Here is a 12,691-nt window from a genome sequence, read left to right on the forward strand (position 1 = left end):
AACTCCTGAAGTTGTTTTGAGGACAAGTGTGTGAAAGCTTTGTTTATAGCATCAGTTCTCAAAAAAAAAGTAAGAAGTGGTTAAATCTTGAGCAAGAGCCTGTAGGTTAAGTTGTAATCAATAATAATACACAACTTAGTATTCATTTCTTTAACACTCTCAACTTACCTAATCATTACTTACCTAATCATTACATTACTTAGGGAATTGACAATTCCAATTTGTTTTCTATAACCTATTTTTCAAAGACGTTTTGCTCAAGCTTTTTCAAGAAAATCCCTTTTAGGTACTATCTGATCTTAGAAGGTTTCAGTTCATTCAAATCAGAAGATGCTGAAAAGTTAATGAGGGAAAAAACTTCGTGCCTGTTTTGACTTTAAAGACCATGGGGACAGTAAGCCACTTCAAAGCCTGTCTTTTAATCTTCTCATTGTTGAGCTCTTTGTTGTGAGGGGACGAGGGGGTGTGATTTTTATCCCTGTAATCAGTTTCTGTCAAGACAAGCTTTGTAAACATTTGTTAAGGGGGAGTTACAGAAGTATTATGTGTGGTCACTGGTCTCTCACCCTTAGCTGATAAAAGGAGAGATGAGTGTCAAGTCAGCAAACCTCCAGTCTGGGATAGCTTTCCTCTGGAAGTCTAGAAATGAACCCACTTTCCACAGACACACCTATAATGAAGGAAGATTGAATTTGAAACTGTCAGGTTGTGGAATGTTGGACTTTCTTCTAGAAAATATGGAAGGTAAAATCATTGGGGTTTTTTTTTTTCTTTTTTAGAAATATTTGGAAGCTATGATAAAGAAATCTTGAGGGTGGAGGTGGGGGTTCTGAGGGCAGAGAGACATCATTATATCAACTAAAATTGTTATTTTAAAGGTTTATTATTTCAGTTTATTATCTGTTGCCTTCACATATAAATTGTGTGTATAAATATAATCTCAATTTCCTACTTTCTATGTGAAAATGGGCTCGGAAATTTTTAAATTACATAGGTTCTTTATGTCTGTCAGGAAATTCAAAGAAACTTTAAGAGTGGTCAGAAGTCACCAGGTAGAAGCAAACAGGAAAAAGAGTGAGGCTTGAGAGTATTTTTCTTATTTAAGGCAAATAGACTTTCTTCAGATTTATTCATTATTAACCAATGCATTTTAGGATTTGGTGTCTTTATAGTACATATAAGATTCATTATGATTCCTTTTGTAGAGTTTAATGTTTTTGTCTGTGGCCTTGATTATAGTGTTTCAAGGTCTATGTAACTCTCCTAGGCTTTTAGTTTTGCAATCCACACAGATAGCCTAATTTAGGCTTATATTTGCTCTGGAAACTTAGCGTCTATGTATAGACTTTTAAGTACATGTTTTTATTTGTACTCCTTTTTAAATGTGCTCTTCAAGTAAAGACCATTTTTACAAATTCATAATTCATAGTACATTTTCTATAAAAATCTGTAAATGACTAATAACTCCTACCCAGTTTGAGGGTTGTATTAGCTTTCTCAGAGAATGCAATAATGCATTTTTAGAATTTTCAAGGTTTTTTGGGACAGTTATTCAGTGTCTCTGAAATAGAAGAACTTTTAATATAACAAAAGCACTGTTTGGTCATGTACTATATGGTTTAAATTGTAAAATAATAGGCAATACTATAAATTTTTAATACCTATTAATATCTTTTTGAGTTTTCTCTAATAATGTAGGGAGACAGTAGTTCTTCTTAGGTCTTCCATATGCTTCCAAACATTTGATAATCTCTCATGTGTGAAACCATATGGAAAATTAAAACAGTGGGTTGTTATGGTTAGTAGAGGGGTCATTTCTCTTAACATCTGGGCTCCTTAATTGTCTAAAGGTAGAGTTAGAGAGGGTAAATTATGTTGGTTGATATTTCATCAATTGTCTTTTATGCCTCAGAGGGCAAAATTCTGGATAATTAAAGCACTGCCTAGAATTAAAATCCCTCACTTAGAGAAATTTGAAGTGGAGTGTCATAATCAATTACATTGTTGGACTTGTTCAATAAATTAAAGATAAATATTAATCAAAGTCACACTATCACTATTCTAGTACTGTAGAGAATTTTGAATCATCTTATGCTATTTCAAAACACTTTTGGAGGTTATATTCAGATTTATCTTTAATTTAACAGTGGCAGGACTCAGAAGTCATTCATTGTTTGAGGGCCGAAGATACACTTTAGCAAACCATGTTTTTAGCAAAAGTTTAAAGATTGTCAATGCCCATTATCGGACAACATGATTTACCTATTATAATATGCTAAACTTCATGGAACAATCATAAAACATATTTACTAAGTGAAATAGAAATTATAGCTTGGGTTGCTTAAAAAGATTCATATACAACAGTGAAGTGCACCATGGACAGAGTATACTTTCCATTTTTAGTTTTCATCCGGACTCCAGATTAACATTCTCTTGAGGTGTAGATGTGAACACTTTATAGATGAACAATCATTGCACCTGAAGATGGTCCTGCAAGTATTAAGCCTTATCATCATACACCAAGATTATGTGTCTCTTCTAAAATCACTGCTAAAATAGAGTCTTGAGTTTATGCTACTCAAACTGATTGAGAGAGAAGGAATGATAAACAATCATTTGATGTTTATTTTCTGAATAAAATTGATATGTATTCATAGAGCATTGAAAGTATTAATGGAGTAGCTTCTTTGCTTCCAAATAGACTAATACATTATAAGTTGAAATCATGTCATAAAGTAGCCAGAATGTTGAGGCTAGACCACATGCATTTTTCCCTAAAAAATACAAATAAAATAGTTGAAATTAACCCCATACACTCAGATACGAAGACAATAGTTGATACATGTTTTGATATAAGATAATGTTAAACAAGGGTGACTCATGGGCTGTATATCTATTGTATGCATAGAGTTTATTAATGGTCATCACAGAGACAATAACAGGTTTTACTATATATAAGCTGCTGACCTTTTCTCTTGCAACTAGAGAACATCCTGGATCATATATGAATCATAATTTTCCTTGCATCACAAAATACATATTGATATTGACAAGCCTGAATGGTGCTCTATGATAAATATTGTCTCTTTTTCTACAGTCAGTTTTATCTGGGACCCACAGGAAGTACCATCCCCCCAGCTTTCTTCATGTAAACCAACTGCCTCTTTTTCTGTTCTCTATCTTCTTTCTCCTTATCTTTCACCTTCCCTTCCCCTCTTTATATGGGCACAAGATAGTCTGTGTTTTATTATTTCATATATTTTTTGAAAAACTATGTATCTCATTCTTCATTTAAAAATTGGCATATAATATATTTTTAAAAATTAGTATCCCTGAATATAATAAAACAAATCTCACCCTTTTGTGATCTTTTACTTCTGAGGCCCTCATTTGAAATGTTTGGTATGTTTCAGTGATCTGGATTTAAGAAAGTTCTATTTTTACTAGTTACTAGTGATGTTTATAGCTTCAGATGTATTTTTACTGCATTAATTGTTCTGAGCAGCAATTGTTACAGCAGTCAAAAAAATTAAAGCTCTGTCTGTTAAATTGTATTAGGTAACTTTTTCAAGAAGATGGATATACTATACAATTCATCCAGAAGATGCCAGAGTTTTAATTAAACAAAATGTAAATCCTATCTGGACATAGAGTAATACTGTAACAGGAGCTTAGTTTCTCATTCCTACTGAGAAACTGTTTACACTGGTAGTCACCTGCAAGGTGGAAAGAGAGGCAGAATTCTCACATTTATTGAATGTGTCACCTGTTTGTGCTAAATGCAGATAAACTACACATTTATAAGCTTTCCTACTTAGCAAAATTGTAAATAATGTTAGCATTTCTAGATAAAATAGATACTTAGGGAGAAATCTCAATAAATACCAGGGATCATTGTTTCCTTTTCAATATAAAACCTCATGAAATTAGAATGAAAAGAAAACACTGTTTATTCTGTTGTCTGCTAGGCTTAGTTGCATATTAAAGTAGTATACAAAGTAGTTCTGTAGTTGAAATGTCAGAGAACTTTGATAACCACACACCTTCTTTCAGTGACTGTTTAGCTGCTTGTCTACTGGTGTTTACAGAGCAAAATGATTGGAAAGCCAAGAGAAAACACCAAGTATCTGATTGGTTAAGGTAGTGCACATTCAATCTCCCAAATTTTACACAGCAATTGAAATGGCCTCTTCTATAAATAATGCCATACTTCCTGGTATTTCTATCATTTACAGCTTATAGTAGCAAGAGCAGCCTCAGTACAATATTTCTTAATCCCCCCAAATGTCTCAACCATCATAAATCATCTGAGTCCTGGCAGAATCTTGTATTGACCCTCTAAAATTTTTATTGCTGTTTCATTCATTTTTTAATTGCCTCTTCTTTCTTCTTTTTTTATTTCCTGAATCCGTGAGCTGAAAAATGTTATAATTTTCATTTTCTTGTGAATGATGTCTATATAGTTTCTTCCCCATTACTCTGTCAGTGTTGTAGGAAAGCAAAGCTTCCCTGTTATGAAAAGCTAACTGAAGCAAATGAATCATTAGACTGATGAAAGGTCTGTTGGGGACAATCAGAATCTTTCCTCTTAGCTGTCAGTTAACAATGACACCTAATCCTTAGCATTTACTGAGTGTAAAATAAAGGTCGTTAACAATTTTATTACCAATACTTTCATCCCTGAAGACTTCCCTGCCCCCACCTTTCTGTTCACTCTTTCTTTTCCCCTTCCTTTTTCCCCCTGTTTTGTTTTTGGTCATTAGACAAATCCTTACTGAGTTCTTATCATGGCAGAAGTTTTGCTTTGCTAGGGACTGAAGATTCAAAGATGACTACATCATTTTTGCAATTAAGGAACTGACAGCCTGGTGGGGGAGACACAGATGCAAGCAAAGAATTGTAATATTCTGTGAATACAGGCAGTGATAGAGGCATGAACAAACAGACACAAAGGAGGCACCAATTAAGCTTGGCTGGAACAGCGAGGATAACTTCACTGAAAGTGAAATTTTCTAGCTAGGTCTTTAACAGAAATTTTGCAAATAAATAAAGAGGCAGGGAGGGAATACATAAATAAAAGCATGTCCAGGCAAAGGCAGCTAGAATAAAAAAATAAAACATTTTTTTAAATGTTTTAAAAAGTGAGAAGAGTAAGACTGCAATTGAAAAGAGGACTGGAAAGATTTTTGAAGCAAGATTGTCAAGGGCTTTGTGTGCCTCTAGAACTGGGGACCTTGTTCTCTGATGATGGATTGCTATCAAAGATTTTGAATCAGAAGAATTATCAAATTAAATCTATGACAGTAGCATGCAAAATCCATTAGGACAGGAACTTTGTTTCAAACACTTCTAAATCCCTGAACAGAGTCGGCAGGCATCAGTAAGTACACACTTAACAAATGTCTATCCTAAAGATTGCATGGGGTCAATGTAGCAGTGGAATTGCTAATGGAAGGTATCAGAGATAGGGGTACCGTGAGGAGACAGTGTAGTAATCTAGGTGAGAGATAATGACAACCTGAACTAGGGAAGTGGGCGTCAGTTGATGAGAGGTGTAAACTGGAGAGGTGCAACGACTTTGGAAGTGGTATTGACAGGGCATCCATGGGGAGATTAAAGAGTCATACAGTAGGACTAGAGTAACTTCCAAACAAGACAAGAAAGGCAAGAGAAAAATGCAGATTTGGGGGTGAAATTGATGATTCTTATTTGGGGATACTTTATGTTTGAACTCAGTATAGTACATTTTTCATCTATATAAGAGATGGAGATGTAAAATTAAGAGCCATCACACCAGGGTTAATAGCCAAGCTTGCCGAAGCAAATGAGATTCCTCAGAAAGAACCTCACACCAGAAGGTCACTATTTATGGGGAAGATAAAGTTATCCAAAGGAGGAGAAACAACCAGAAAAGTAAGGGAGAGTTTCCAAGAAAAGTGCATATAGTCCACTCTCTCCTCTTCTCCTCCTCTATGACTAACGTTCTTCTGGTGGTCTTTGAAGACACAATAGGCTCATCTGTTACTGAAAGTGGGGGTCCGGTAAGCCAATAAAGAGGCAAGGTTGGTGGAAAGGAAAGTTTGCTTTATTTCCAAGGCCGACAACCTGGGTGGAGGAGGGCAGACTCCTGTCCCAAGGCCCACTCCCCCCCCCAACCCCGACAATCAGTGGGCAAGAGTTTTCATAGGTTAAGGGAGGGGGCTACATGCAGAAACAGCACAGTCAGCTCTGACAATCATCTTGAAATTGGTCATGCGGTGGTCTCATCTGCATCATCTTGATTGTTTTAAGTACAGTTAATCTTCAGTTCCAGGGTCTGTTTCTTCCCATTTCTTTGACACCAGTTCTTGGAAATGTGGCAGCTTACATCATGGCTACGGTCTGGTTGTCATGTAAACTTCTTCCACCTGGTGGGAGTTTTGGTCTCTATAAGATAGCTAAAAGGATATGGCTCAGAATATTATCTATAGCCCTTGAAGAGGATCTAAAGGTCGTTGACTATGCTTAATGACTACGCTATCATTATTTAGTCTTGTTGGACTGTTTTCCTTTCTTTGCATTTTCTCACTTCTCTGATTAAACTATTCTTTGGCTAAAATTTTCCACAGACAAAAGGCAGGCTGAGGACATGGGAGGCAAGGACCATAGGGTCCTGCTCTGTTTCACATCCACATCAGACAACATGATTGATGGCAGAAATTTTGTTCATCTTCCTTTGTCAACTCTAGGCAAAGTTGAATAACTTAGGAATTTAATGACAGTGGACGACTAAACCCTACATTATTCTTTACAGTATTTAACAGGCAGGAGACAAAACAGAGCACTGGTAAAGGAATCAAAATGAAGGATATAATTTACTTATTTACTGATGCCAGCTTCTGTAGCTTGCCATGGAGAAGTTTACACTGGTGAGCTTAGAACCAGGACTGGCGCAGCCTGTGGAAATTTGTCTGTACTATGACCAGTTTCTCATGTTAAAGGCATTCATCCCAAAGAAGATCACCTGGGATCCAGCCAACAAGACACTCATGAAAGACACACATATAAGTGACATGGAATTCGTCCCATGCCCTCTGAGCATCTGGGCTTTCCATCTTTTGTGTTTGTTTCCTGAGAAAAACTCTTTGCAGGGGAGATCTTTTTTTTTTTTTTTTTTAGTTTTTGCAACTATTGATATGGGATGTTCTGCATCAATATTTTATGGCAGAATTCATATTTCTAATTCCTAATTCCTTAATACGTATCCAGCCTGACTTCTGTCTGTTCCATTTTTGAAGTCAGAGTTGATTCTAAAGACAAATGATACAATGTATGAATGAAGAGTATTATATGGGAATTTTGCTTAACAGGCTTATGGAGGACAAATGATCAACAAACCAGCTTTAAAAAGCTAAGTGCTAGATCATTCACATCTTATTTCTTAGTATTTTGATATTGTTTCTAAGCTGCCTGCCTGATAATATGGAAATTTAATGCTAGTTCCCAAAACCTGTCTGAAAGATTTATAGGTCATTTCTCTCTTCCAGTGGTTGTATATAGATCTCACATCATGGTCTATAGTGATCAATTACCTTAATTCCATGGTAGAGAGTACTTTAATGTAAAGATAATGGCCTCTGTGACTAAATTCATAAGTATAATTACCTTATTGAAACAAAAACATAGGAACACAAAGCTACTGCTCCTAAGTAAGCATGTGCCCCTTGAAATCAGGTATAGCTAAATAAAGAGAATATTTGGTGGGATAATTAAACCAAATTTCTATGTTTTAATGAAGTGATAGAAATGTAACAGGAATATTTGCTGTAGTTTATTTTATTGACATTAGGTAATCAACATCGTTTGGCAATTGTCAGGTTAATACCTTTCTTTTAGATTTCCTACCGGTTCTTAATCACTTTCTTATAATTGTTCTCTTTAAAAGAATTTTCTCCCCCAATCTCAAAGAAACGTCCATCTATTTCTCTTGTGGTCATCTCCTACCAAGAAAACAATATTTCTCTTATTTGAACCCTTCTTCCCCAATCCCATGCTGGGAATTCTAGCCTCCTGAAGTCTCCCCACTAGTGTTGTTGTAGAATTTCTTTGTAGAAGTGGCTCATGGCTAGAATGTGTTTAGAAGTGGGTGCCAGATTCCTCTTCTTGAAGTTTCATTTGCATAGCAAGCACAGTGTGTTTATTTATTTATTTGTTTGTTTATTTGGGGGTCATGGAGTTAAAGTTCCTCTATCCCAATATATTTTGCTCCTTACTATCTCCTTATTCTACTGATGCTCAGAGGCCTTGGCAGTGTTTCATGCTTGCTCTCTCAATTGTCCTTTCAGATCCCAATGTTGCAACTGTCATTGTCTGCTCCTGCTCTGGCGATCTCTTTTTTTTTTTTTTTTTTTTTTTTGCGGTAAGCAGGCCTCTCACTGTTGTGGCCTCTCACGTTGCGGAGCACAGGCTCCGGACACGCAGGCTCAGCGGCCACGGCTCACGGGCAGCTGCTCCGTGGCATGTGGGATCTTCCCACACCGGGGCACGAACCCATGTCCCCTGCATCGGCAGGCGGACTCTCAACCACTGCGCCACCAGGGAAGCCCTGGGGATCTTTTTTGAATGTCACCTAATTGCAATGTTCTATCTCGATCCTCTATTCAATTATAGAATTTTCTGGATTGCTACTCAAGACATTATCTTCTCTGCATGACCTATCACGTTCCAATGTTAAAGTGAATACTTTATACCCCATGAGTGCTTATGGGGTATAAAGTGCTGGATGCATTTCTATAAAGCACCATAAAGTACACTTCTTTGAACTCTCAAAATCTTTCATGGAGTTTGGTTTAAACATCTCTTGTAGATTTTATTGTCTTTATTGAAACCCTTCCACCTTAGACTTTGCTTATGTACCATACTGAGGATGATATGATTAAAAGGCACTGGACACTACATCACATGATCCTTTCTCCTCTTCAGCAGTTTCCCACTATCATGGGACAGATGTGGAGGTCTCAATCCTTCTTCCCACAGGTTGAGTTCTTTTTTGAAAGGATCCAAAGTGACACACCAAGTCAATCCCCACTCCATCATACTCTCAGTGTGAATGCTAGTGTGAACACTGATCAGTTTTCAAGCAAAAGCACCACCCACTTCAAGTCAATATTCATTCAAAAGACAGGTGTGTGGGAAACCACTCTATACACTTCATGTAAATAGTTTTTTTTTTTTTTTTTTTTTTTTTGCTTATTTAGTTGTGTGTTTATAGAGCTGGAGAAATCTGCAGTGTGAAGCAGGGCATGATTGGCTAGGAGGTCAAGGATTTCCTTATAAGTCTGGCAGGCCCTGTTTTCTAGGGTAAGCTGAGTTGGATGATTGTGATTGGTGTTAGATTTCTGTGACAGTGAGGCATTTCCCATAAGTGCAGGCTGACTTCATTTTGGTTTGTGACCTGGGGCAGGCCACTGGAGAGGCCTCCATTTGGCGTCCCAATACACAAATTAATGTTATCATCAGTATTAACACTGAAGCTAACAGCTTTCCACTTCTCTCTCCTTGTGGCTCTCGTCTTACTGCCTTTCTTATTCCTTTAGCTTCCTCCCGCCATTCTTATATTTGTTCTTTCTCATTTATCTTCTTCATTCTTTATTTATGGTGTTTTCTCATCATTTATTCTTATTTCTATGGCTTTCCAGTTTTCTTCCTTTCTTTTTGCAACTTGAAGAGCAGTCAAACTGACAGGCCGAGTGAGACAAGTGATGGAGGGAAAGAAATGCTCGGGGCAGCGGGAAGATAAAGTTTTGTGTGTGTGTATGTGTGTCCTCTGTGGGTTGAGGCAGGGGTGAAGATGGAGCAGGTATACAACATTTTTCCCATGTAGCAATTTACTGCTCCCTTTTTTTTTTTTTGGTTAGGTTTTTGGTTTTTCGTTTGGGGGATTTTTTTGGTGGGAAGGGTTGGGGTTTTGTTTTGCTTTGTTTGTTTGTTTTGGTTTTAAGAAAGGTCTCCAAATGAAATTGGGTCCAAAAATAGTGAACTGTTACTCTCTCTCTTGAAATGCCTTCTTTTTTTTTTTTTTTTTTTTTTTTTTGCGGTACACGGGCCTCTCACTGTTGTGGCCTCTCCCATTGCGGAGCACAGGCTCCGGATGCACAGGCCCAGCGGCCATGGCTCATGGGCCCAGCCACTCCGCGGCATGTGGGATCTTCCTGGACCGGGGCATGAACCTGTGTACCCTGCATCGGCAGGTGGACTCTCAACCACTGCACCACCAGGGAAGCCCGAAATGCCTTCTTTTTAACTATTATTATTATTGTCGTTGTTGTTCTTATTATTAAGCCAATTATTATACTCTTGTTTGAAGAACTGTCAGTAGACAAAAGTCATCTCCATCTTACACATGAAGAAGGTAGGCTCAAGGAGTTTCAGCAACTTACCCAGTGGTACATTACTGCTGGACACAGGACTATCTGATAAAACTTCAGCATGATTTGCTTGAACTGACAATAGTATTTTATTCCTAGGTCCTTTGCATAGATCACTGGCAGCTCCGTGCCTAAACATGCGTACACATACCCTCTTAGGTATGTATTTGTATCCACATGGTCGCACCCTTTTCACTGATTAAAGAACAAGATGACTGCCTCAGGCTGGAGCTGATGAGATACCTTTCTGAGTAGAGTTTGTCTAGGATACATGTAAGATCAAAAAATGCACTTGGTAAATCATTTAAAAAGAAGAATGTCAGGATGTGAATTTGCATAAAGACTGATGCATTTTCAAAAACATCGAACCAGGATAGTTGACCAGCTGGCAGAATTCAGTTCTTGTTGGTTCACTACTTTTCTTAAGAAAATACAAACATCCAGAAAGATGTAAAAGAGTTATTCCAATCAGTCTTATAGGGATTTAATATGTGTATAAGTTTTTTAATGGCTTAAAGTATAACTGTGTTGAATCCTGCATTAAAAACAAAGTAATCAGATAACTTTTATGGAAATTTTTAAAGCACCGGCTTATTAGTAAATGTGTTTAAAGTTAAAAGTACTCTTTGCTTCATTTTGGGAAATCCCTACTTTGTGAAGAAAAAAAATCTTTGGAGGGAATAAAAATTTCCATACTAGATAGATTGCTTGAAATTTATTTATCAAATGCAAATAAGAAGAGAACAAAACTATATTGGTAACCAAAGTAGAATTTTTCCTCCCTTGCATTTGGGACAAGGTCAGTTAATCAGTAAATGACTTTGGCTGTGTTACAAGCGCTGTTCAGTAGCACATTTCAGTTCCTATCTCCACTTCATCTGCACACTTTCAGAGCTCACTATTTCTTTACTTTTGGTTTGACGATTTCCATTATGTAGAGATAGAGTCAACAAGGAAAAAGAAGACGGAGAAATTATTATTTAAAGGTGAAAAGGTAGTAAGATAGTATCCAGTGATAAAGAAATAAGGCTGATATTATGTGGCAAAAATCATTTAAGTTCTGGAAACAAAATATACTTTGAGATATCATCTGCTCAACTCCCAGGTAAAATTAAATTTAAACAAAACAGTAAATTAAAAGTCTAACTTCTTTCCTATACTCTCCAAAATCCCAAAATATCTTTGAACTTCATTATCTCCATCTGTAATACATAATACTATTTAAAGTAATCCATATCCAGCAAGATAATATTTTTAAAATGTGACGAGCCTCACATGATAAAAATATTCACAGAGTAATTAAGGTAATAAAGATAAATATTAATGTAGCAATATCTACCAAGTTCTGCAACATTAAAATGGCTAACGTAACAAAGAAGTCAGAAGAACAAAAAAGATGTGCGCATTAAAATGCTTATTCTTCCAACCTGTGGTGCAAAGCAAAATTGGAGAAAACACAGAAATAGAGAATAGAGAACTGAATAGAGAACTTACTCTAGTGGTCTATAACAGCTGTTTGACAATGTCCACCTGCTCATCTATATATTTACATATTTTTAATATCAAATGCTTTCTTCCTTTCTATCAGTATTTTTTCTTCTCTTAACTATTCAGGATGGATTGGCTGATCATTTCGACTGAGTTTGAGAAGGAGTAGAGTATGCAGCAAGCACAATTAACATTCATTTACATGCAAAACTAAGTAATGTGAGGAATTTAAAGTTGTATTATCCTGCAGATCATTTTTAATACCAAAACTTTTTTCATACAGAAGAAAGAGTGTTCCTGGCTCTGCAAAGTCATGAGATTCTCCTGGGGCCCAGAAATGCTGAGCCAGGGCTTCCAGACCTGATGCTTTTGTATTGAACAAAATCAGTCTTCCAAATTCCACTCATGTTTGAACTCTACCCTGTTGATTTTTCCTCTTGAAATAGCAGAAAATCACAGCTTCCTTTAGAAAGAAGAGCAGGTACCCATAAGATACCTTTGCATAGTATCATGGCCATACATATGAAACCGTCTTCACCACCACATTTGGACTAGAAGATGTTCAATTAATTACTCCACTAAAAGTTTCGGTTAAAGCAGGGAACTGTCAAACAAGGCACACACGATGTAGAAATTTTATACCAATTTAAAACATTTAAATGTATATGCATTTGCCAATTTTGATGTGAGGCCAAGCTCTTTTCTTTGAGTAGGAGTCAAATGATTGGTTTTCTTCTTGTCTTTTTTGCAGAAGTTGCTCTTATAATTTATCACTTGTAATTTTCATATTCAGTTTC

General features: G+C 36.5%; 1 protein-coding gene across 7 annotated transcripts in view; it reads left to right on the plus strand.

Moving 5' to 3' along the window:
• ARHGAP24 (Rho GTPase activating protein 24) overlaps positions 1-12,691 on the plus strand; it is a 771,185-nt gene that overhangs the window by 664,117 nt on the left and 94,377 nt on the right. The window lies entirely within an intron of this gene.

Source organism: Pseudorca crassidens, chromosome 4, assembly GCF_039906515.1.
Source record: "Pseudorca crassidens isolate mPseCra1 chromosome 4, mPseCra1.hap1, whole genome shotgun sequence".
NCBI classification, from domain to species: Eukaryota; Metazoa; Chordata; class Mammalia; order Artiodactyla; family Delphinidae; genus Pseudorca; species Pseudorca crassidens.